Genomic DNA, 24,606 nt, shown 5'->3' on the forward strand with positions numbered 1-24,606 from the left:
GACTGCAACCCGGCTGAGGGGCCCTGGGAGGAGGCGAGTCTGAACAACGGTGTCAAAGATGACGGTTTTGTTTGTGGCATGCCTCATCTGAGCAATCGCTGGCTCACTCAGGCAGGGATGTCCGCTTGGCATGCCATTCATTCAGGAAAGGGAGCTAGAGAAGGGGATCTGATAATTGTGTGCAAGTAGATAACAGCTGAAACTGGAAGTAGAAAAGATTTTACATACAGACCTTTGCCGAAGCCTATTAGGGACACATGGGGATCGTGATCTACTGGGAAGAAAGACAGATGGCAGAGCAGGAGAGGAGGACAGGGTGCTGTTACGAAGCCAACAGGTGAGAGGGGAGCGGCCTTCCCTGCAGCCCACTGGTGGGAACTCCAAGCTTTCACTGCCGTAGGTGGGGGTTTGAGCCCTGATTAGGGAACTAAGAGAGAATTTCCAGGAAGAGGGCTGTGTTTGTGTTAGTTGCCCAGTCGTGTCTGACTCTTTGCAGGCCCATGGACTGTAGCCCCCCAGGCTCCTCTGTCCGTGGGATTCTCCAGGCAGGAATACTGGAGTGGGCTGCCATGCCCTCCTCTAGGGGATCTTCCTGACTCGGGGATGGAACCTGGGTCTCCTGCATTGCAGGCAGACTCTACCATCTGAGCCGCAGAAGGCCTAGAAAGGGGGCTGGAAGATAGCAGAAAGTGCCGACAATCCAGCTCTTCCTTGTACACTTCTTTTTATGTCGGAGTCCCAGAGATCAGCTGCCTCACAATTCTACGCTAGTTCCAGGTGCACACACACCCGGACCTGTTCTTTTTCAACTCTCTCCCGTCTCTGCTGCTACGTAATGTCGAGCAGAGCCCCCGTGCTGCACAGTAGGTCCTGGTGGGTCCCATTCCAAGTGAAGCAGCATGCGTGCGCCTCTTTTCACTCCACCACCACATCTGACCGTCCCATCTGTAGACACACCCTTTAGCATCTCCCATTAAGCTGTCAGTTAATATGGATCTTAAATGCGCGGCTATGGTATGCAGGACAGTTACACTGAAAACGCCACTAACGTCAGTGTTTCCTGTCCCCACACTGGTGGGACACCTAACATGATCAAGAGCTAGACGTGAACAGCAGACGTGTGTCAGCTTAATCAAACTAGTACTACAAGTGAGTACCAACCGACACTTTCAGAGCAGTTGCGTCAGTATTTAAGAATCAACCCTTACCTGTTGAGCATCGCAAAATTTTTTTATGAAAGATGAGCTATCAGGGTAGATATTTTTTCTTTTTATAAAAAGAACATATAATAGTTTGTTTTACTTTATTTCATTGAAAATAAACATGTGCAGACAGAAAAGCAGAAAGGAGTAAAAACATAGCGACCCGGGCCTGGTCTGAGGCTGGGTAATTAAACCAAACTCCTCCCTGACATCTTGTGTTATGCCCTGTGGAAATCAGCTAATCCCTGGTTTCCCTTTGACAGAAGCTGAAGTTCTGTTCTCAAATTAGATCCGCAGAGAGGGAGACTCCTGAAGGGGCCTGCTGACCCACAGGCTATGAGGACTGTCTGCTGAATCAGTGATTCTTCACTTTAAAACTAGTAAGTGGTGGGGAGTACAGAGCTCATGTCTGGAGTTGGTCATCAAGAAAGCGTAGCACAAGCATGTCATTAAAGCGAGGGCAGGGGCCCCTAAAGGGACTGAATGCGGAAACTGCTCCAAGTGACCTCCTCAGCGAAGTCAGCGAGCAGCCAAGGAGGGCGGGGATTCTCCACTTTAGAACTAGTTAGAACTAGGCTGAAGCAGGAGCCTGAGATATTCATTATAAGATATTCTGTACTTCCAATCTTCTGCAACCAAGAGCATTTTTATTTGGAGAATACGAAAGCGGAAGCGAGTGTCACATGTTATGACTGCATGTATGCTTGCTTTGTGGGCTTCCTGGTGGCTCAGTGGTAAAGAATCTGCCTGAGAAGCAGGAGACGAGGGTTTGATCCCTGGACTGGAAAAATCCCTTGGAGAAGGGAATGGCAACCCACTCCAGTATCCTTGCCTGGGAAATCCTATGGACAGAAGAGCCTGGCTTGGCTATAGTCTATGGGGTTGCAAAAGAGTCAGACATGACTTAGAGCCTAAACAGCAGCAACAATGCTTGCTTTGTCTTATGTAGTCCAGGTTCTTGAACTTACGTTCACAGAGTCACAAAAAGAGGAGACCGTCTATTTTGCAAAGAAAAAGGCTGAGTGAGACTCAGATAAGTGAGCTGTCCAAGGTCACACAGCTGGAGGCAAGGCCAGAGTCCAGCCCTTCCACGAGGCCTGTACCTTATCCACACGCTCTCAAGCTGCTGCTCACGAATCTCACGAAGCAGGGAATGGATTCATTCTCTTTTATGACATGTCAGACTACACCACAGACTTCCCTGGAAAATTATTATAACAGAGCTCGGCCTCATCAGACATTATAACTCTCTGACATTACAGAGAAAAAGGAAAATACGAAGAGGTGGGGTATGGAGCTGGAATTTCCAGATGAAGTCAGTGTTTAGGGAGGGGGACCCTGGCACCTGTACAGCCACCCCTGCTCAGCTGATTACATGGCCAGGTGGATTCGTTTGTCAAAGCTGCCATCACAAAGCACCACAAACAGAGTGGCTTACGCAACAAAAACTCCCGGTCTCTCAGTTCTAGGGAACAAAAGAGTCTACAACCATGGAGACGGCAGGGTTGGCTCTCTCTGTGGGCTGAGAAGGAGGGTCTGTTCTGGGTTTCTCACCGTGGCTTGGAGATACCTGCCCTTTTCCTGGGTCTCCTCCAAGGCCTTCCTTCTACACATGCCTGCGCGTCCCAATTCCCTTGCTCACAGTGGTACCAGGGACGCTGGGTGGGTTTGCCCTCCTCCAGGACGACCTCACCCTAAGTGGTCACACTGTCTGTTGTTGCTATTTACTCACTGAGTCATGTCAGACTCTCTCGCAACCCCACGGACTGCAGCCGCCAAGCTCCCCTGTCCGGGATTTTTCCTGACAAGAATACTGGAGTGAGTTACCATTTCCCTCTCCAGGGGATCTTCCCAACCCAGGGCTCGAACCCAGGTCTCCTATGTCTCCTGCTTGGCAGGTGGATTCTTTACTACTGAGCCACCAGGCAAGCCCAATTACACCTGCAACAACTCAATTTCCAACAAGGGCCCCTTTGGAGATACTAGGGACCGGGACTCCAACATATGAAAATGGGGGAACACAATTTAACCTATAAAACCAGAAAATGACCAGATCCTGGAAGCCTTCCTCCAAACATGTACAGAGTTTACTGAAGATTTTCTTCATCTAGGAATATGTCCCATTGAAAGCTAAAACTGGGACTCCCCAGTGGTGCACTGGCTAAGGACTCTGAGCTCCCAACTCAGGAGCTCAGGTTCGATCCCTGGTCAGGGAACTAGATCCTGCCTGCCACAACTAAGCATTCTCAAGTCACAACTGAAGACCCCCCATTCCACAACTGAAGAAAGAGCTGGTACGCTGCAAGGAAAATAAAAGACCCCGCATGCCTCAACCAAGACCCAGAGAGGACAAATAAGTTAACAATTTTTAAAAAATGACAATTAACTGGAAAGAGATTTGAAAGAAGAAATTCGCTTTACTGAAAGTGTTAGGCGTTCAGTCGTGTCTGACTCTGCAACCCCATGGACTAGCCTGTCAGGCTCCTCTGTCCATAGGATTGTCCAGGCAAGAATATTGGAGTGGGGTGCCATTTATTGTTAAATCCTCTACCAAACACAATGGAAAATACTAACCACATACTTTCTCTATGGTTATTTAGGATTGAAGGAAGTAAGAAGAACTTAAATTATAAATAAATTCTATCTAACCATGGAGACTCTTCCGCTCAATAGCTCTACTGAAAGGCTCACCCCTCAAGTGGCTGTGCCACATTTCGAGGGGTCTTGTCAATTCTAACTGCGCAGCCGAATGAAGCCTGAGCACCTCAGACTGCAGAAACACATATGAAAATTTAAGACCCAATTTACTTTTCCATTCGACCATGATACTTACCTTTTGCTTTCCACTCAGAAAGGAAACCAAGGATGACAAGTTTCCCTTTGATTTCTACTCTGCTCTTCTTGGACAGGTCTTCACAGCAAGGACACTTCACAGGAAGTTCACAAGGGGACACTTTCCCTTTTACTGGGTTTATCTGATCAATAGTTCGGCCATAATATGCAATTTGCCTAAAAAGCTTTTGTAAATCTGTCTAACTTGGGACAGCTATTCTAGGTTAATCTTAAAAACATGCTCTGGCAGCAAACTGATCGAGCATGGCAAATATTTCTTACAAGAGTAAATTATAAAAAGCTGATGGTTTTCCAAATATCCCCACTCTGACTCTCAGTTTACCTGTTTTATACTAACTCACTCGTTCACTCACTTTTCACAGACTCATTCAACAATTACAGGTGAATCCCAACCCCAAAGTGGGTTACTTTCCTTCAATTTATAACACCATTGTTTGGAACTGGAATGCATCGTTTAAAAGACGGGCAATGTTACCCATGCAGACTTGGTCTTGTGTATTCCATAAATCAATATCATAATGAGATAATGAAAAAAAAATGATGTCAATACCCATAACAAAGCTTAAACTAAAATGAATTATGTTTACTGATGAAAAAGAGAACCTTTCTCCTTATCTTTCATCTTAAACATTTCCTCTTCCTCCTACTTGCCCTGACAGAAGGCTTTCCCCTGAAAATACCACTTTCTTTTTAAGTCCAATTCTGATCTCTCCTTCAACTTCAAGGGCAAAGAGGAGAAGTCGGCAGACTCCTTGTTCCCTACTGTCCCTGCCAGACACTTGATCTTCTTTTTTTTTGAATGTAGCATCTTTTGATATAAATTTTTAAAATTTATTTTAATTGCAGGCTAACTACTTTACAATATTGTCGTGGTTTTTGCCATACATTGGCACGAATCAGCCATGGGTGTACATGCATTCCCCATCCTGAACCCCCCTCCCACCTCCCTCCCCATCCCATCCCTCAGGGTCATCCCAGTGCACCAGCTCTGAGCACCCTGTCTCATGCATCGAACCTGGACTGGTGATCTATTTCACATATGGTAATATACATGTTTCAATTGTTTTCTCTCAAATCATCATACCCCATGCCTTCTCCAGCAGAGTCCAAAAGTCTGTTCTTTATATCTGTGTCTCTTTTGCTGTCTCGCATATAGGGTCATCGTTACCATCTTTCTAAACTCCACATACATGCATTAATATAGTATTGGTGTTTTTCTTTCTGACTTACTTCACTCTGTATAATAGGCACCAGTTTCATCCACCTCATTAGAACTGATTGAAATGCATTCTTTTTAATGGCTGAGTAATATTCCACTGTGTATATGTACCACAGCTTTCTCATCCACTCGTCTGCCGACAGACATCTAGGTGCTCCGTGTCCTGGCTATTGCAAACAGTGCTGCAGTAAACATTGGGGCGCATGACGCAGACACATGACCTCCCACAATCTCCCAACGCAGACACGTGACCTTCCACAATCTCTCGATGTAGACACCTGACCTTCCAACAATCTCTCGACGCAGACACTTGACCTCCCACAATCTCTCAATGCAGACACTTGACCTTCCACAATCTCCTGAGGAACTCTGCTCCTTAAGGCATTCAGATGTGTGGCAAGTGATTCTCATGACCCCTTTCCCAGAGCAGACCCTCCAAACTCCTGCCCACTGCGAACCTGGCCTTATAGCCAGATTTCCTGGACACAGCTATCTGGACAAAGGGGAGACACCTGACCCGAGCCATCCCAGTCACATTTCCTCTCTCTCAAAAGTCTGAAGTTGAAATGGAAGAGGAAATTATCTACATTTGCGTCGATTTTTTCTTCATACTCCAAATACTGATGAATCGCCTGCTGCTGTCAAGGCCTGTGGCAGAGCTTATACGACACTGTGTTTTCAGGAGGCGAGAACAAGAGTGAGCTAAAGCCTCATGTTCATGAGGGAAGATGGAACTAGGACGAGGCTAAAACTGTAGCAGATTCTGAGGACAGAGCAAGGGTGAGGGTTGCATTTTGCAGTTGAAAGGAAAAGCTAGCTTGTTTTACAAAAAGTGAGCTCATGTCAAGAAGTCCTCTGCTTCAGGGATACCAAGGGGGAAGTGGGTGGACTGACAGACTAGGGCTGACATGCACGCTGCTGTGCGTGGAACAGACAGCTGCTCTGCACGGAACAGACAGCTGCTGTGCGTGGAACAGACAACTGCTGTGCACAGAACAGACAGCTGCTGTGCGTGGAACAGACAGCCGCTGTGCGTGGAACAGACAGCCGCTGTGCGTGGAACAGACAGCTGCTCTGCACGGAACAGACAGCCGCTGTGCGTGGAACAGACAGCCGCTGTGCGTGGAACAGACAGCTGCTGTGCACAGAACAGACAGCTGCTCTGCACGGAACAGACAGCCGCTGTGCGTGGAACAGACAGCTGCTGTGCGTGGAACAGACAGCTGCTGTGCACAGAACAGACAGCTGCTCTGCACGGAACAGACAGCTGCTGTGCGTGGAACAGACAGCTGCTCTGCACGGAACAGACAGCTGCTCTGCACGGAACAGACAGCTGCTCTGCGTGGAACAGACAGCTGCTCTGCGTGGAACAGACAGCCGCTGTGCGTGGAACAGACAACTGCTGTGCGTGGAACAGACAGCTGCTGTGCGTGGAACAGACAGCTGCTGTGCGTGGAACAGACAGCTGCTGTGCGTGGAACAGACAGCTGCTGTGTGTGGAACAGACAGCTGCTCTGCACGGAACAGACAGCTGCTCTGCACGGAACAGACAGCTGCTCTGCATGGAACAGACAGCTGCTGTGCGTGGAACAGACAGCTGCTGTGCGTGGAACAGACAGCTGCTGTGCGTGGAACAGACAACTGCTGTGCACAGAACAGACAGCCGCTGTGCGTGGAACAGACAGCCGCTGTGCGTGGAACAGACAGCTGCTGTGCGTGGAACAGACAGCTGCTGTGCGTGGAACAGACAGCTGCTCTGCACGGAACAGACAACTGCTGTGCGTGGAACAGACAGCTGCTCTGCGTGGAACAGACAGCTGCTGTGCGTGGAACAGACAGCTGCTGTGCACAGAACAGACAGCTGCTGTGCACAGAACAGACAGCTGCTCTGCACGGAACAGACAACTGCTGTGCGTGGAACAGACAGCTGCTGTGCATGGAACAGACAGCTGCTGTGCATGGAACAGACAGCTGCTGTGTGTGGAACAGACAGCTGCTCTGCACGGAACAGACAGCTGCTGTGCGTGGAACAGACAACTGCTGTGTGTGGAACAGACAACTGCTGTGCACAGAACAGACAGCTGCTGTGCGTGGAACAGACAACTGCTGTGTGTGGAACAGACAACTGCTGTGCACAGAACAGACAGCTGCTGTGCGTGGAACAGACAGCTGCTGTGCGTGGAACAGACAGCTGCTGTGCGTGGAACAGACAGCTGCTGTGCGTGGAACAGACAGCTGCTGTGCGTGGAACAGACAGCTGCTGTGCGTGGAACAGACAGCTGCTGTGCGTGGAACAGACAGCTGCTCTGCACGGAACAGACAGCTGCTCTGCGTGGAACAGACAGCTGCTGTGCGTGGAACAGACAGCTGCTCTGCACGGAACAGACAGCTGCTGTGCGTGGAACAGACAACTGCAGGGGAGCTCCCGCCAGCACAGGGGGCTCCGCTCTATGGTGACTAAATGGGAAGGAGATCCAGAACAGAGGGGACATCTGCACACAGATGGCTGATTCACCCTGCAGAACAGTATCACTAACACAGCAGCATGAGCAACTCCACTCCAATAAAAAAGAACCTCGGCTCCCCCTCACTCGTCTTCAATACTCATGACTGGAATGCAACCAAAATTGATAGAATCTTGTGTGCTGGAATTTTTTATAACTGCAACACACTCTTTTTATTAGTGGACTTGAGCTACCTGTTTACATCATGGTTCTCCCTGATTCAGCGCAAGATCAACTCGAATGGAAAAGAGAGAAGAACGTGGCTGCTCTGTAGGTATCTCCCCCTGGGAACTGTAAGCCCCTCTGGAAGCTGCGATAATGCTCAGGACTTAGGAGATGCTCAGGCAGTACCTGAGGACTGGAACCAAATAAGAAACATGCCTCATGAGCTTGAGGATGAGACTGGAATGGAAAGAGTTAAAAAAAAATCACCCAGGATTTCTGAAAGAACACCTCACTGGGTGTGGAGAGTAAGTCTGGGAAAGGTGCCTTCTCTGGCATGAAGAAGGGGTGGGAAAAAAAGAAGCGGAAGGAGAGCCAAATACTTTCAAAGAACAACCTCTGTCCTAAGGAGAGAGTGACTTAACGGTCTGCAACACACCTGTGCCTGCCCAACGGCACAGCAATTAGGAAATACTGTTATCGCCTTCAAAAGGAAGCTTTCTGGAGCAGTAACTATGACAGCCTCCTGCTGGAGTTTTCCACAGCAACTGCGGTAGCTGCTTCTGATTGTGCAGCTGAAAAGATAAGGCAAGCTGGCATCTAAGAAAGAGGACAGCAGCTGCCCAGGAGAAGCGCTGTTCCTGAGGGTGATCCATCAGCGTGCGTTCCACTCAAGGGGCCACCTCTGGTTCAAAAAAAAATTTTTTTTCTTCCCAAGTCCTTGGATTCTAGCAACTGAAATCATGAAGATGTAGGCAGTGACGGTCGAGGGAGTTGTACAGCCGCAAACCAGCCTATTTAACCCCTGACCCTGCATTGTTCTAACTAGTCAAATACAGATTTTCTAAGGTGATTTAAAAAAATCCTATTTACAAGATTCTAGAACACATTAGCAATCAAACATTTAATCTGAATTTTAATGCTGCTGCCAAGAAATGAAAAAAATTATTAGGCTTTTTTTCCCCACCATTATATATTTATTTGAAGCACATGAAAGAACTTTCCTAAGTGTGACTAGCTCACAGTGTCTTTCTCAAAGACAAATATATGCTTCAACTTATGTTTAATATAGGCCGAGCATGATCATGTTTTTCTTAATGCCGCAGAAAGGGAAAATATCCTGCAACTGGTTGAGTTATGGCAATAATAGGGTATGACCCAGGCAACGAGACGTCTCTTCCCATGTGCCTCTGTTCCCCTTCATGAAACCAACTGGAGGGAGCAGGAAATGGTTGGTGAATCCAATATTAAGAAGATTAACTTCACTACCGTTTAGCAGGAAGCTGGAGAGGCTCTGAGAAATTCGTTAGACCATACAACGTCTTGAAGCCTGACACAACTCAGTAACTTGGAATGGAATGCTGCAAAGTCTTGGAAAAAAGGGTCCTTCCCCTCTAAATTCCTCCCAACTCTGCTCTCAGCCCCGAACAGCCCAGAATAATTTGCAACAGCATGAATTTTTCAGACCTTCGCATAAAAAGCTTAGAGGGTCAGGCCTTTCTTTCAAGTTGACTAACCTAAAGGTTACTTAAAGAGAGCAATTTGCTCATTCATTCACTCAAGTTGTAGTCACTGAGTGCCCACTGAATTCCCAGTAATCCTCGAAACATTGGAATATAGCTTCCAACAGGGGGATCAGATAAGAAACCAAGAGGCAACGCACAGTGGTGCACGCACTATTTACATAGTCACACCCACACACAGGTGCACGCGCATTAAGCTGCTTCAGTCGTGTCGACCCCATGGACTGTGGCCCGCCAGGCTCCTCTGCTCATGGGGTTCTCCAGGCAAGAACCCTGCAGTGGGTTGCCATGCCCTCCTCCAGGGGCTCTTCCCAACCCAGGGATGGAACACGTATCTGTTCCGTCTCCTGCAGCGGCAGGCAGGTTCTCTATCAGCAGCACCACCTGTGCAGCCCACAGACATGCACGCGTTTGCCCTCCGTATCTACAGAGGCAGGACCTGCGGTTACCAAGGGCTGACTGCACGACCCCACTTTACGTAACAGATGTGAGCATCAGTGGATTTCGGAGTCCACAGGGGTTTTGGAACCCATCTTCCAAGGATACTGAGGAGTGACTGTACTGAAGAATATAATAAGTAAGTATTGGATTGGCCAAAAAGATTGCTCACCCTTTTCCATATCTTACAAAAAATCCAAACAAACTTTTTGGGTAACCCAATACTATGACGCTGTAGAAAGAAATCAGAGTAAAGACAGAAAGGAGGTTGTTATTGATAAGAAGCTTATGAATTTTACCACTACGGCCTCAAGACGCCAGTTCTTCAGTTTTCATATGATGGCTACTTCTGTTCACGTCTGGCAGTGCTGGTTTTACTTGTAATTCGGGGATGATTCTAGACTGTGGGCTCTCAGAGCTTGCCCCTCACCCCCACGTCTCAGTGAAGGATCTTAATCCCAGTCCCTGGGACACTGCAGATAAAGAGCAAAGGTTTCAGGGAAGGAGTCGCATCTTCCAAGGCGTATGCTCGTCTCCTGAGAAAGGCCTGGGAAGGGCCGCAGTCACACGTTCTGGGCAGCTTCCTGGTGCTCGCGCGTCTTCACAAAGCCATCTTTAAATGACCCTCCCCTGACTGGTTCACTCTAGCGACTCACGGTTTGGTCACGGACTGGCCACACGGCATTGTGGATGTGTGCTTGTGTGTGTGTCCAAACTCCCCCCCGCGTGAGGATACAGCCAGGGGCCCACCCTACTCCAGCAGGACCTCGTCTTAACTAACTACACTGGCAAGGATCCTATTTCCAAAACACTGGGGGAAAGGACCTCAACGCGCGAGTTGGGAGGGGACATACTTAACTCATAACAAAGAGTAGAATCTGTAAATGTGTTAGAAAGGAGAGGCGAGGAGAGCCAAAAGTGGAGGAGACCAGTGTGGATACAAAACCTGACGGAGGGAACTTGTGAAGCGGGGGCAGGAGGCTGCCCGGGCCTGGGGCCGGTCCCGGGGTCTCACGATTCCCGCCTGGGCCGCAGGGGCCTCGGAGGCAGGGGACCTGGCCTGCAGTGGGCACGTGGCTCCGTGAGGCTGGAAGGGGTCAGCGCTGGGCAAGAACGAACTCTGCTGTGTCCAGCTCAGGCCTTGGCTCTGCAAGAGCATTCCGTGCCATCCCCAGCTTTCAGGACTCCTCCCCGTCACGCGTGCAGCATGTACTATCCGTGACACTCACTCAGCAAAGCTAGGTACATTCCTTCCCTACAACTATACCAGCGAAACCTTCCATTTTCCAAAAGTATGCCCACACGTATACAAATATGACTATATCTTAAAACATTAGGTAGCTGAGAATGTATTTTATAAATCAGTGCCTGAGATTCATCCTTTTAAATTGTTTCAGATCATCTTTCCAGGCCTTATGGACATTTTCAAAGAAAATATGACTTAATTCAGGACTTGAAACAGTTATAAAGTTATATTCATTGTCTCCTCTAACAAATACAGACTGATAAGCATACGGGGGAGACAGTCTCTGTCATTTCATAATCACTGAGGCAAAGATAAGTTTCTGGAGAGTACATTTTCTGGCAGAATGAGAAATAATGATTCTGGGACACCTATAATTGAAAACGGAATGTACTCACATAAAAATTGTAGTGTTCAAAAACTTGAAAACCACTAAATCCATTTTCAAAATTTTGTTTCCCAAGTGTTAGATGGATTAGGATAGAGCAGGGACTGATACAATGAAGACCTACGACATGGAGACATTGTTGAACAGTTGTTCACCCAACACATGTACATTATTTGGACTTCTCTGATGGCTCAGATTATATTATACAGTGGAAGTCAGAAATAGATTTAAGAGACTAGATCTGATAGATAGAGTGCCTGATGAACTATGGACGGAGGTTGGTGACATTGTACAGGAGACAGGGATCAAGACCATCCCCATAGAAAAGAAATGGCTGTCTGGGGAGGCCTTACAAATAGCTGTGAAAAGAAGAGAAGCAAAAAGCACAGGAGAAAAGGAAAGATATAAGTATCTGAATGCAGAGTTCCAAAGAATAGCAAGGAGAGATAAGAAGGCCTTCCTCAGCGATAAGTGCAAAGAAATAGAGGAAAACAACAGAATGGGAAAGACTAGAGATCTCGTCAAGAAAATCAGAGATACCAAGGGAACATTTCATGCAAAGATGAGCTCAATAAAGGACAGAAATGGTATGGACCTAACAGAAGCAGAAGATATTAAGAAGAGGTGGCAAGAATACACAGAAAAACTGTACAAAAAAGAGCTTCACAACCCAGACAATCACGATGGTGTGATCACTCACCTAGAGCCAGACATCCTGGAATGTGAAGTCAAGTGGGCCTTAGAAAGCATTACTATGAACAAAGCTAGTGGAGGTGATGGAATTCCAGTTGAGCTATTTCAAATCCTGAAAGATGATGCTGTGAAAGTGCTGCACTCAATATGCCAGCAAATTTGGAAAACTCAGCAGGGGCCACAGGACTCAAAAAGGTCAGTTTTCATTCCAATCCCAAAGAAAGGCAATGCCAAAGAATGCTAAAACTACCACACAATTGCACTCATCTCACACACTAGTAATGCTCAAAATTCTCCAAGTCAGAAGTGAACCGTGAACTTCCAGATGTTCAAGCTGGGTTTAGAAAAGGCAGAGGAACCAGAGATCAAATTGCCAACATCCACTAGATCATGGAAAACGCAAGAGAGTTCCAGAAAAACATCTATTTCTGCTTTACTGACTATGCCAAAGCCTTTGACTGTGTGGATCACAATAAACCATGGAAAATTCTGAAAGAGATGGGAATACCAGACCACCTGACTTGCCTCTTGAGAAACCTATATGCAGGTCAGGAAGCAACAGTTAGAACTGGATATGAAACAACAGACTGGTTCCAAATAGGAAAAGGAATACATCAAGGCTGTATATTGTCACCCTGCTTATTTAACTTATATGCAGAGTACATCCTGAGAAATGCTGAGCTAGAAGAAGCACAAGCTGGAATCAAGATTGCTGGGAGAAATATCAATAACCTCAGATATGCAGATGACACCACCCTTATGGCAGAAAGTGAAGAGGAACTCAAAAGCCTCTTGATGAAAGTGAAAGAGGAGAGTGAAAAAGTTGGCTTAAAGCTCAACATTCAGAAAATGAAGATCATGGCATCTGGTCCCATCACTTCACTGGAAATAGATGGGGAAACAGTGGAAACAGCATCAGACTTTATTTTTTTGGGCTCCAAAATCACTGCAGATGGTGACTGCAGCCATGAAATTAAAAGACATTTACTCCTTGGAAGAAAAGTTATTACCAACCTAGATAGCATATTGAAAAGCAGAGACATTACTTTGCCAACAAAGGTCCGTCTAGTCAAGGCTATGGTTTTTCCAGTGGTCATGTATAGATGTGAGAGTTGGACTGTGAAGAAAGCTGAGCACCGAAGAATTGATGCTTTTGAACTGTGGTGTTGGAGAAGACTCTTGAGAGTTCCTTGGACTGCAAGGAGATCCAACCAGTCCAACCTAAAGGAAACAAGTCCTGGTGTTCATTGGAAGGATTGATGCTGAGGCTGAAACTCCAATACTTTGGGCCCCTCATGTGAAGAGCTGACTCACTGGAAAAGACTGATGCTGGGAGGGATTGCGGGCAGGAGGAGAAGGGGATGACAGAGGATGAGATGGCTGGATGGCATCACTGACTCGATGCACATGAATCTGGGTGGACTCTGGGAATTGGTGATGGACAGGGAGGCCTGGTGTGCTGTGATTCATGGGGTCGTAAAGAGTCGGACACGACTGAGCAACTGAACTGAACTGAACTGAAGTGTCTCTACACTTAGGAGAAGGTGATGGCAACCCACTCCAATGTTCTTGCCTGGAGAATCCCAGGGACGGAGGAGCCTGGCGGGCTGCCGTCTATGGGGTCGCACAGAGTCAGACACAACTGAAGCAACTTAGCAGTAGCAGCAAGTGTCTCTAACACTGGGCTTCCCATGTGGCTCCACATTAAAAAAACAAAAACAAAAAAAAACCTGCCAATGCAAGAGACGCAGGGGACATGAGTTCAATCCCTGGGTTGGGAAGACCCCCTGGAGGGGGACATGGCACCCTGCTCCAGAATTCTTGCCTGGGAAAAAAAATCCCACGAACAGAGGAGCCTGGGGGAGCTACACTCCCTGCACAAAGAGCCGGAATGACCGACTCAGTCTGCAAGCAGACGTCTGCTGCACATGGAAAAGTTTGAGAACCAGCGTTAGGCTATATACCAGTGGTGATTTTGCCCTCCAGGGGACACCAGGCGATGTATGGGGGCAGTTTGTCATTACAAGCAGGGACGGAGGATGCCACTTGCAGCCAGTGGGTAGAGGCCAGAGATGCTGCCAAGCATCCTACGTTACGAAGGACTGACCCCATCCACGACGTCCGTGGCATGAGGGTGAGAAACGCAACACTCCCCTTTGGTTCACTTGCTCTGAATTGTGCCCAAAGGGGCTGTGCAGTCAGCTACATAGAACCGCACATCTCTCCGCTAACCTCACACATGCAGAAATGAAGGGCCAGGTGAAGGTGGCCCAGGCTGCCTCACAGGGGTTCCCGGGGGTGATGTGCTCAACTTGACTGTGTCTGAACAGCCCTTCCGAGAGATCTGGGATGGAAATCTTCCATCATGCTTTCTTCTGAACACTTCAAGTCAGGAAATGAGACTCCAATGAAGCCCAAGTTGATATACCATGCAGTGAATGGCACCTGAGTGAATATTTGCATTTCTCCGCCTGGAGGGCATCTTTTGGGCAGTGGGTACTGGTGACCCTCCCCCTGGAATAGGGAATGGCTATCCTCTCCAGCATTCTTGCCTGGAGAACCGTGTGGACAGAGGAGCCTGGCAGGCTGCAGTCCATGGGTCTCAAGGAGTCGGACAGAACTGAAGCAGCTTAGCATGCGTGTGCTGGTGACCCTCACAGAGGCAGCAGCAAGAGTATCCGAGAGGTGATACCCCTAGCAGTCAACCTTGATGAAAAGATGAGTTGGTGAAATAAGTTTTACTCTCTTCCTCACCTCTCATGGGACCTGGTACATTCCAGAGTGGCTAAGTGCTCACAGCGGGGTCTTTCTGGGTTCATGTCCATCACCGTCTTACACTCCTGCCCTACCACCAGTGTCTCCTTGGGTTCCATCCCAAATAAGACTCTTATACTGAGATGCTCATCTGAGGTTCTGCTTCTAGGGAACACAGAAATGAAACAAATCTTGAAATATGTGACACTGTCAGATACGGAAGACACGCTGGAAAATGAAGTGGACAGAAAGGTACATAGATCAGAGTCAACAATGGTGCAAAAATGTATCTTCAAAGAGCCACTATTCACAGATTCATAGAGAGCAGCCAAGTCACTGCAGCCACAAAACAAGAGGATGCTATATATATAAGAATGAACAATGAGACCAAGAAAACGTGCTGGACTTAGCAACAGAACAGATAAACTTCCTGAAGATTCAATACAAGCGCTGCCGGTACCAGCCTAGTGACTGACCCTGAAAATGAACCAGCACAGCAGAGAACGGCCATCAGAGGGAAAGGTGACAGCAAAGGTTAGCTTCTTACTGGGTCCGTACGGAGGGCCCTGTATCCAGCCAGGATTTGCACCCTGAGGGCAGGGACAACAGAGGAGAGGAACTCCAGACACAACACGAGAGCGCGTTCCAGAGCCGGAGCAAGGGAGCCTTCAGACCGCAGGTCCCAACCTACTCAGTAAACGGCCCCCTAAATGTCTTAGTTATTTTTCCTTCATGACATTCCCAGGCACAAAGAAATACCTAACAATTCGATTTATTAAGTAGCTAAGTCCTAACAACATAGTACATCTTTGAGAAAAATGAAAGGGTGAGTCGTCTAGTCATGTCTGACTGTTTGTGACCCCATGGACTATAGGCCCGCCAGGCTCCTCTGTCCATGGGATACTCCAGGCAAGAACACTGGAGTCATTCATTTCCTTCTCCAAGAGATCTTCCCGACCCAGGGATTGAACCCAGATCTCCTGCATTGCAGGTAGATTCTTTACCATCTGAACCATCAGGGAAGCCCCTAGTGCATCTTTATGTCCTTAAAAATTAGCGTTTGTTGGGCACCATAAAACTTCTTAAGCCTTGAAATCGTATTGCATACTGCTGCCTCCATTTTCTGTTCCACACTACTTCTCACTTAGCACTTATTTTAATTTAAATTTAATTTCTTATCATAGTAATTGCAGAAAATCCATCTTTGCAAAGATATTGACATCACTGAAGGAATGTAGCAATTTAACGTTGAAGCTCCCTTTAGTGGTCTGCCTGGTGTACAACAGACGCTGCTGCTTTCCTTGAGACTTTAAAATGTTCCACATGGCGTCCAGAGGAGACTGGTGGGCTGCAGTCCATGGGGTCACTAAGAGTCGGACAGGACTGAGCGACTTCACTTTCACTTTTCACTTTCATGCATTGGAGAAGGAAATGGCAACCCACTCCAGTGTTCTTGCCTGGACGATCCCAGGGATGGGGGAGCCCGGTGGGCTGCCGTCTATGGGGTCACACAGTCGGACGCGACAGAAGCGGCTGAGCAGCAGCAGCAGCAGCAGCAGCGCACGGTGTCCTGGTGAGTTCACCGGGGCACCTATGGAACCTTGGTGCAGTTTGGGAACTACCACTCCGGTCGCTGGTGCCCATTAAGTGCTTAGAAGAATGATTACCAAAAGCCTCGCACATGTCAAGTCACTCTACACGACTGAGACTATCAGAGATAAAAAAAGAAGCATTAAGACTTAACAGAGAAAAGAAATAGTTCACACATGAAAAAAAGAGCACGAGAGTGGCATAAGACCAGTGAGAACAGAGATCAAAGACATTATCACATATCTGCTTCCCAGACGCTCTTTCTCAGAGAGCCACTGAAGAATGCGCTCCAGCAAAGCTGGGGAGTAAACAAACGGTGAAGGTGCCTGATCAGGGCAGCAGACACAGGAGAAAGCCGAGGACAGCCCGAGCAGGGTGGCCACACACCAGGCCGAGACAGAGCCGGTCCAGAGCGGCAGGGCTCCAGGAGAAAAACAAGCAGAGCGGGTGGATTATTTGATATGTGTGAACATCTGAAAAAGTTATTGCTAGAAATTTGACACGTTAGTGCTGCATTTGGAAAAAAAATTGAGCTAGGCATAAGAAAACAAAGCAAATAGAAAAAGAAAAAGAGGAAAACTGTTAGTATTAATAACTGCAAGAATCCTCATCATAGAATACTACTTAGCTGGAAAATGGAGCAATACTGACATCATTCTAATTTTATATACATAAAGCAATTTAGTCAGTAATGGCTAAATTTGATATATCAAGAAACAGCAGTATAGGCATATTATTCAGAATATTAGAGCACATATTCTAGTATGTAAAAATATGTATTCCAGTATTTTAAATAATCTGCCCATACTGCTGTTAGAATATTCTAAATAATATGCCTATACTGCGATATATTCTAATATTCTGGGGAACAGGAGAGAAGATATGAGGGAGGGTAGGTGAAGGGATGCTATAAACATGGATTGTTTTGATTTAGAAAAATTCTAAAAATGAAGTCGAGAACAGAGGATGACATGTGGATATCACAAGCAGAAAAGGAAAGCCACTAGCGAGATCTTCTGTGCAGACGAAAGGGCGTTTCAGACGGAAGTGCACGCGGTGCAGGGCCCCAGAGAACCCCGTGACCCTGTATTTTACGTTCCTCTCTCCTTGTGCGGTCCTACCGGGCCAGCCACCTCTTCTGGGAAGCACTCCTTTCCACTCCACGTAGACTTAGTACCTTCAGATATTCCATAAGCTCTGTTACAAGATTTCCTCCTTTATGATTTATATGATTCTAGAACTTACCTGTAATTTATATAAACGCAGTTTATTACTCTGCACCTGTCTCCCCCTCCAGGCTGCTCCATTTTAGAAGAGCAGGAATTTCGTTTCATTCCTCTATAGATTTTTGCTTCAATCTACCAACAAGGTCCCACCTTACTAACCACCCTAAGACAAACGGTTTTCTCCCTGTTTTTGCTTTGGTTACACCGGGTCTCTGCGGCAGCACGCAAGCTCTCTCTGGGGGCAGCACTGGGCCCCTCCGGTGGCCGGGGCTCCACGGGGTCTCTTTAGCTGCAGCGCTGGCTGCGCGGAGGGGCTTGGTTCCCGACCAGGGATCAAACAGGCCCACGCCCCGTGCGCCAGAAAGTGGATTCTTAGCCACTGGGCCACCAGGAAAGTACCGAAAAGTTCTGTTAATAACTAGTTGTATAACAGTTTAACACCATAACTCATAATTCAAACTGCCCCGCCCTCTTTTTTTCCTTCTTCTTCATATTTTATCATCTCTGAATTGGGGAATGGCCTTAAAGTTTCTGAAGGCCCGGATGGAAACCAAGTTCTTGCATAGCGTGTTTATAATTTTTCCTCTCATTCACCGAGGGCCATCCCAATCTGAGGACACTGCCTAAGTACTTGTTAACATTCACACTGACATTCTAAATTTAGATCTAAATATTTATTAGAACCAGCTTGCAACTCAGGGCTTCCCTCGTGGTTCAGCAGCAGACAATCCACCTGCCAATGCCAGAGAGGCAGGCTCAGTTCTGGGGTTGGGAAGACCCCCCGGAGGAGGGCTTGGCAGCTCACTGCAGTTCTTGCCTGGGAAATTCCATGGACAGAGGAGCCTGGTGGGCTACAGTCCATGGAGCCACAAAGAACTGGACGTGACTTAGTGACCTTGCAATCAGCATCACAGGGGATGTGTTTTCCCTTTCCTCCAGCACCAAGTTTGATGAGCCCCTCTGTCGCCCCTATCTGTGATGCTTAATTTCCATCTAACCCTGAACTGAAGGCATAACACTCTGGTGTCCCAATTTTAAACAGGTGTCCTGTAAGACTCCCCATCTTAGTTTTTTCTTTCCTAAGGATACATAAATTTATCTTCCACTGGATGGTCTCTTGGATTCCACAAAATACAGTACTAAATAACAGAAGTAAAAAAAAAAAACAAACAAAAAAACACTAAAGTATATTTTTATTTAGTAACAGTTATATACTTTACATTTTTAAATAAAAACACTTGGGTTTCTTTGGGCTAATAAGATCTTGGCATTCCTATAATTACTAGAAAAATTTTCAAAGAGTTTTGAATTTTGCTTTGTTGGTTAAATCCTTATTTGCTCACTATCCCTTCACAAAACACTTTTCTGCATGTTCCTGCATATCAGCATTTTAAGACACAGTTCACATTTTCCCTCTAAAAACCACAGCAGCCTACGCTGCCATTCGGTTGAAGGAAAGTATCTGATGCGACTAAAAATCATAACCCCACGTGGCAAATGAGCTCCGCTAGGCCACCTCTTACATCAGCCAGTCTCCTGGCACGGTGAACCCCAAACTGTGCCGTGTGCCTGCATTACAGAACCTGCGACTGAGCCCTCCATCCAGAAATGAGACTTGGCTAAGCATGAGGTCTGACACGCTGCACGGCCAGTCATCACTTAGTGCAGACCACGTTCTCGGCACTGAGCTGACCACTTCACACACGCAGTCACTCTCCTCCTCACGATGAACCTGCTGGTTAAGAAACTGAGGCTTGTCGTTAAATACCTCGCACAAGACCACAAGCTAGAAAGCGGCCGCATGCAAATTTAAGCCGACTCTCTAAACCACTGCTTTTTACCTCTTTGAGAAAAAAAAAATTGCAACAGGAAGAAACAAGGGCAGTCTGAACAGCAGTGCAAACTGGACATGCCAACTGCAGGCATCCTCAGCAACTGCTAAATTTCAGTCACAGCTGCTTGCATTTATGCACATGCTGACCCTTCAGTCCACAGCGAGGAGAAGCAGTTTCGAAAAGTACTGAGCTGAAGTCTGGGTCATCCTTTTAATTTCCATGATAACCACTATTAACCATGAACTTTTCTGTCTTGTCTACTTCACGCTGGGGATGGGGCTCACTTGCGTGGGTCTGTTAGGACATTTCTTTCCTGGTGCACATCACATATTTTCTCAGAGGCCTCACTCTGCAGGCCAGAGCTAAAGGCAAGTGCTATTACAGATCAAAGCCAGTGAAGTGTGTAATGAGGGTTAGTATGTAAAACACGTCATAAACGTGGGGGAAAATTCTGGCTTTTCTTTACCATTAACTGCTTTGAAATGCATCATCTGAAGTAGAATTCTCAGTAGGCCACAGGCTGCCAGAGAGGAACTTCCCCTCCACACAGACCACCGGTAGCCTTGGTTAGATGTGTTTCACAAATGTAGACCCTGTGCAATGAGCTATTTTTAACACATACTCCACGGCATGTGTTAAAATGCGCCACTGAACGAGAGGAGCAACCCCTCGCCCCGCAGAAAGAAGGAACTAAAAGATCAGCTTCACTTACGGAATATGGTCTGAATTCTCAGACTGATACAGAAGCTGAAAAAAGAAACAATTAAAATATCTAAGCAGACAGTTTTCATCTCCTCCAGTAGAAAGTGTTCTTACTTATTTGGACATGGAGGTCCCTGAGCCACAGTGGGGCAAAGGCAAAACGGTTCTAAATATAGCATGAAAAGGATAACTACCCTTTCCCATCACTTGTAAAATCACGTCTGGCTACTCTTTGTTAACTGTCTTCCAAGACTGGCCTATGTTAAGCGAGTGCTTCCTGGGTTTATAAAGCCCTTTCTTCACTTCTCTTCTCTACAGGGAAAGGTACGGTTTCCTTATCAGACGCCAAATGTTTACTGCCATAGTCTAACAGCATGAGTGCTGGAGGATGGGAGTCGTGAAAAAGGGTCATTGTGACGTCCCCAAATTCTTTCTCTCTCTCCCTCCTTCCTTCTGCCTGTCCTGCCATTTTCCCCTCCCTGACACATTTTAACAGCTGAACGTGCACCAGGTGCATGCATGAATGCTCAGCCACTCTCCTCCGTCCATGGGCTCCTCCAGGCAAGAGCACTGGAGTGGGTCGCCTTTTCCTGCTCCAGGGAACTTCCCGACCCAGGGATCGAACCCAGGTCTGCAGTGTAGACAGACGCTTTACCGTCTGAGCCACCAGGGAAGTCACTCAGTCACTCAGTCATGTCCAATTCTTTGCCCGCCAGGCTCCTCTGTCCATGGGATTCTCCAGGCAAGAATACTGGAGTGGGTTGCTGGCTCCTCCTCCAGGGCATCTTCCTGGCCCAGAGGCTGAACCTGAGTCTCTTCCACCTTCTGCACTGGCAGGCGAATTCTTTACTACTGTGCCACCTGGGAAGCCCAATGTATGCCAGGTACTATTGCTTTATATGCTGGAGTAAAAACCACCCTTTGTCTTACTAATCTCCACTACTCCACATGCATGTATGTTGCGTTGCTTCAGTTGTGTCTGACTCTGCAACCCTATGGATGGTAGCCCACCAGGCGTCCCTGTCCATGCGCTTCTCAAGCCAAGAATGCTGGAGTGGGCTGCCATGCCCTCCTCCAGGGAATCCTCCCGACTCAGAGATCAAACTTGGGTCTCTTGTGTCTCTTGCACTGACAGGGGGAATCTTTACCACTAGCTCCACCTTGGAAGCCCTCCAAGTACTGCACGATCAGTCTTAAATGCCCTGCCTCCCTGCTTACTGCAAGGAGAAGCCGCGTCTCATTCCTTTGAGGCTTCTCCTAGCCCCTGCATGAAGCCTTGGGCCGGTGTCAGTGTGCAGCAGAAAAGCGGACGGAGTGTTAGATAACCTGATTTCCATCTCCATCACTGACAAGGTACCTGGGACCAGTCACACAACCCTGGCATTTCCACTTCCTCCTGTACAAAAGGGGAATTATAACAGCTGTCCACTCATCCGCAAAGGGGTGACCTGGAGACAGAATCGTAATGCAGTGAAGCCCCTCCACAAACCTAAGTCCTGCTCAGGGAGGCGCCCCCAGGTATAGTTCGGGATCAGGTGCCCACACCCCAGGCGGCTGGGCGGGCGCAGGGGGCCACCCACCTCACTAGTCTTGCCAACTCCATGCCAGAAGCATGCTTGAGGGAGTGAGCTTCTGGAAATATGAAACCAAGCATGACATTTTCCTGCCTCGAACACCTCACCCTCAGAATGAAATCCGACTCTAAGAAGCCCTACCAGCCTCGACCCGGCTCGATCCTCTCGTCTTCTCTCACTCCTGCCCCTCAGCAAGGTCTAAAGGGTACATTCTTCCCACTCACACTCAGCTACAGCTGATGGCCAAGCTCTCTTTTGGGCTGAGGCCCTGGCCTTCCGCTAGCCCAAGAGGGGCTCAGCTTCCCTTCCCACGGGCAAGCACTGCAGCCCATAAAGCCCTCTGAAGTTCAAATTTGGGTCCAGCTCTGAGGCCATATGCCAGCAAACTCACTACCCTTCGCCTGCACCCCCCCTCCCTGCCCCCCGCCTCCAGCACTGCAGAAAGTGGTGGAAGAGACACTTCAGCGACTCCCCACACCAAGCGCCCCGGGGAGGCGCTGAGGAAGCAGCTTTGAGCGACAGGGCGAATGTCAACAACCGTCACACCTGAGTCCCCATTTCCCGAGTCCGGCTCCACAGGAGACTTTCGTACGCAAGGATGATTCTGCTCACCCCTCACCTCCACTCTCAGAACATTCTACACTCCCTGATCTCAACAAATTCTGAAGAAACTGACTTTATTGTTGCTTCAGCTACAAAAAGGTTGATACAGTTTGAATTATGATTTTACTATTAATATAAGGGCGAAAACCCTCCCCCACTCCCCCTCCTCCACCCAAAGCTTCCAAAGGCAATGGTGGGCCCTGCCCTACTCCAGAGGGTGCGCCCCTGGGGTCATGGGGCACAACGTCTGCACGGCTGGACGCAGAGTCCATGTTCTCCACTCCCTAAAATGGGAAATGAGTCTGTAGTGTGAAGATTTCTGATCTTAACTTTGATGCACATCTGGTTTGACACTGACATAACTGGCATAGTTTATCCACTATTTAAAGTCTGAATTGCAGTTTAGTCTCTTTGCTCGCCGTGTGTCCAACAACGGAGGCTCCATCACATTGCAGGTGTGGGCCATATCGCGGCAGGTCCCTCTGGACAGCCAGACACTTGGGGATTAGGTTGGGGCTCACTGTCCATTCCTGCCTCCCCTCTGGGGGGCCGCACAGTGACCGTTTCCAGTTCGTGGCTGCCGCCTGATGTCAGCACACGAGGAGCGCGAAGAGCATCTTGAGTCCAGTAACTGATGGCGCTTCCACTGACTCAAGCAGACAGCTGAGGCAGAAGTCAGTATCAGTCTCACCTTGAGCTTTTAAGCCTGACAGACCTGGATATCTTGTTAGTTGAAGCAAATAACCTGCTGTCTATCAACTTCAGTTTCCATTCAGTAAAATTAGCAACAGTAGCACTAGCCTCTAAGAGTTACTCCAAGTGTAACAGCAACAAATGTAACAAATGCAGCCCCTAATATATTAAGTCCTCAAGAGCTGCGAGGTGTTGCTGTGATTCCTTGCGCCCAGAGCAATGGTCTCCTAAGGTCACAGTTCTATAGCACAAGAAAAATGAAACATAAAATAAAAATTTTAAGCTATAAACTCCAGTAGGGGAATAGGGAAAGCCTGCTCCTTAGAAGGAACAAGTTCGTCTTCATTTGAACCATAAAAATAATTAAGCACATCAGGCACCTGATATACAACCCCTGCTTCCTTTAAGAAAACGCTCAGAGAGCTCTTCCTATAGCAGCCCAGTAAATAAACATTTACTTACTCTCATTTTTCAGAAGACACTGAGGCTCGGGGAGGTTAAGATCCTTCTACGACAGAGTCTAAGACTAGAATGCAGGCACTGAAATTTTCTGGGCTTCATTTCAGAAGAAATGTAGCCCTTGATTACATTACTAATGGTACAGCCCTCCGTACCATCAGTAGATGGACAGAGGAGCTGGGGGGCTACAGTCCACAGGGTTGCAAAGAGTCAACGTGACTGATAGAGGCACACGCACACCATTAGTACAGGCAGTGAGTCTCCACCAGGGGGCACATGTCATGAAATGAGCTCGGCATCAGCATTGGTTGAAGAACTCAACTAGTCTCCATCTGCTCCCTGAAAAAACCAGAAAAAGCAATCTAAGTTTTAAAAAAAAGTCTTTGCCATATAAATATATATTTAATGCAGCCCCTTAGCCCTCTCATCCAACTAGATTCCATCGGCACAGTTTTTCCTGTGTAGAAATTCTGGAATCAAGATGGCATTTCCGTGCAGGAGCAGTGGACAGGCGAGCTTTAAAAGCCCTTCTGGTGGTTCTGGTAAGCCCCTTCAGCTGGGAGCCTGTGCTAGTACTAGGCAAGCTACCAGAGAAGTGGTGTGCTGTTTGATCTGATGATATACGGCCACGCCCACCTCATTTAGGATCAATACTCTCAGAAGAACAGATACTGTTTTGGTGGGGAGGGGGTTTCTGGTTTATCTTAATAGCAGTTGATTTCTGAACACTCAGGCTTAGAATAAGACTGCTGCCCAAACAAAGCCCAGGTGGGTCTTGTCCAGGAAGCCCACAAGTCTTCCCCTGAAGCTCCTGCCTGGAACACACAACGATCTGTTGTAAGACTGTTATATTTAGAGGTTTTTACAAAACTCACTTTTCAGTTGCAGCACCAAAAAAATTCAGACAACTGCTTGAATTATTTTCTTGACTAAATTTATTTTTAA

At 47.5% G+C, this 24,606-nt stretch overlaps 1 protein-coding gene across 2 annotated transcripts in view; it reads right to left on the reverse strand.

Moving 5' to 3' along the window:
* Positions 1-24,606, reverse strand: part of SNTB1 (syntrophin beta 1) — a 245,585-nt gene that overhangs the window by 217,690 nt on the left and 3,289 nt on the right. The window lies entirely within an intron of this gene.

Source organism: Ovis canadensis, chromosome 9 (genome assembly GCF_042477335.2).
Source record: "Ovis canadensis isolate MfBH-ARS-UI-01 breed Bighorn chromosome 9, ARS-UI_OviCan_v2, whole genome shotgun sequence".
Taxonomy (NCBI): domain Eukaryota; kingdom Metazoa; phylum Chordata; class Mammalia; order Artiodactyla; family Bovidae; genus Ovis; species Ovis canadensis.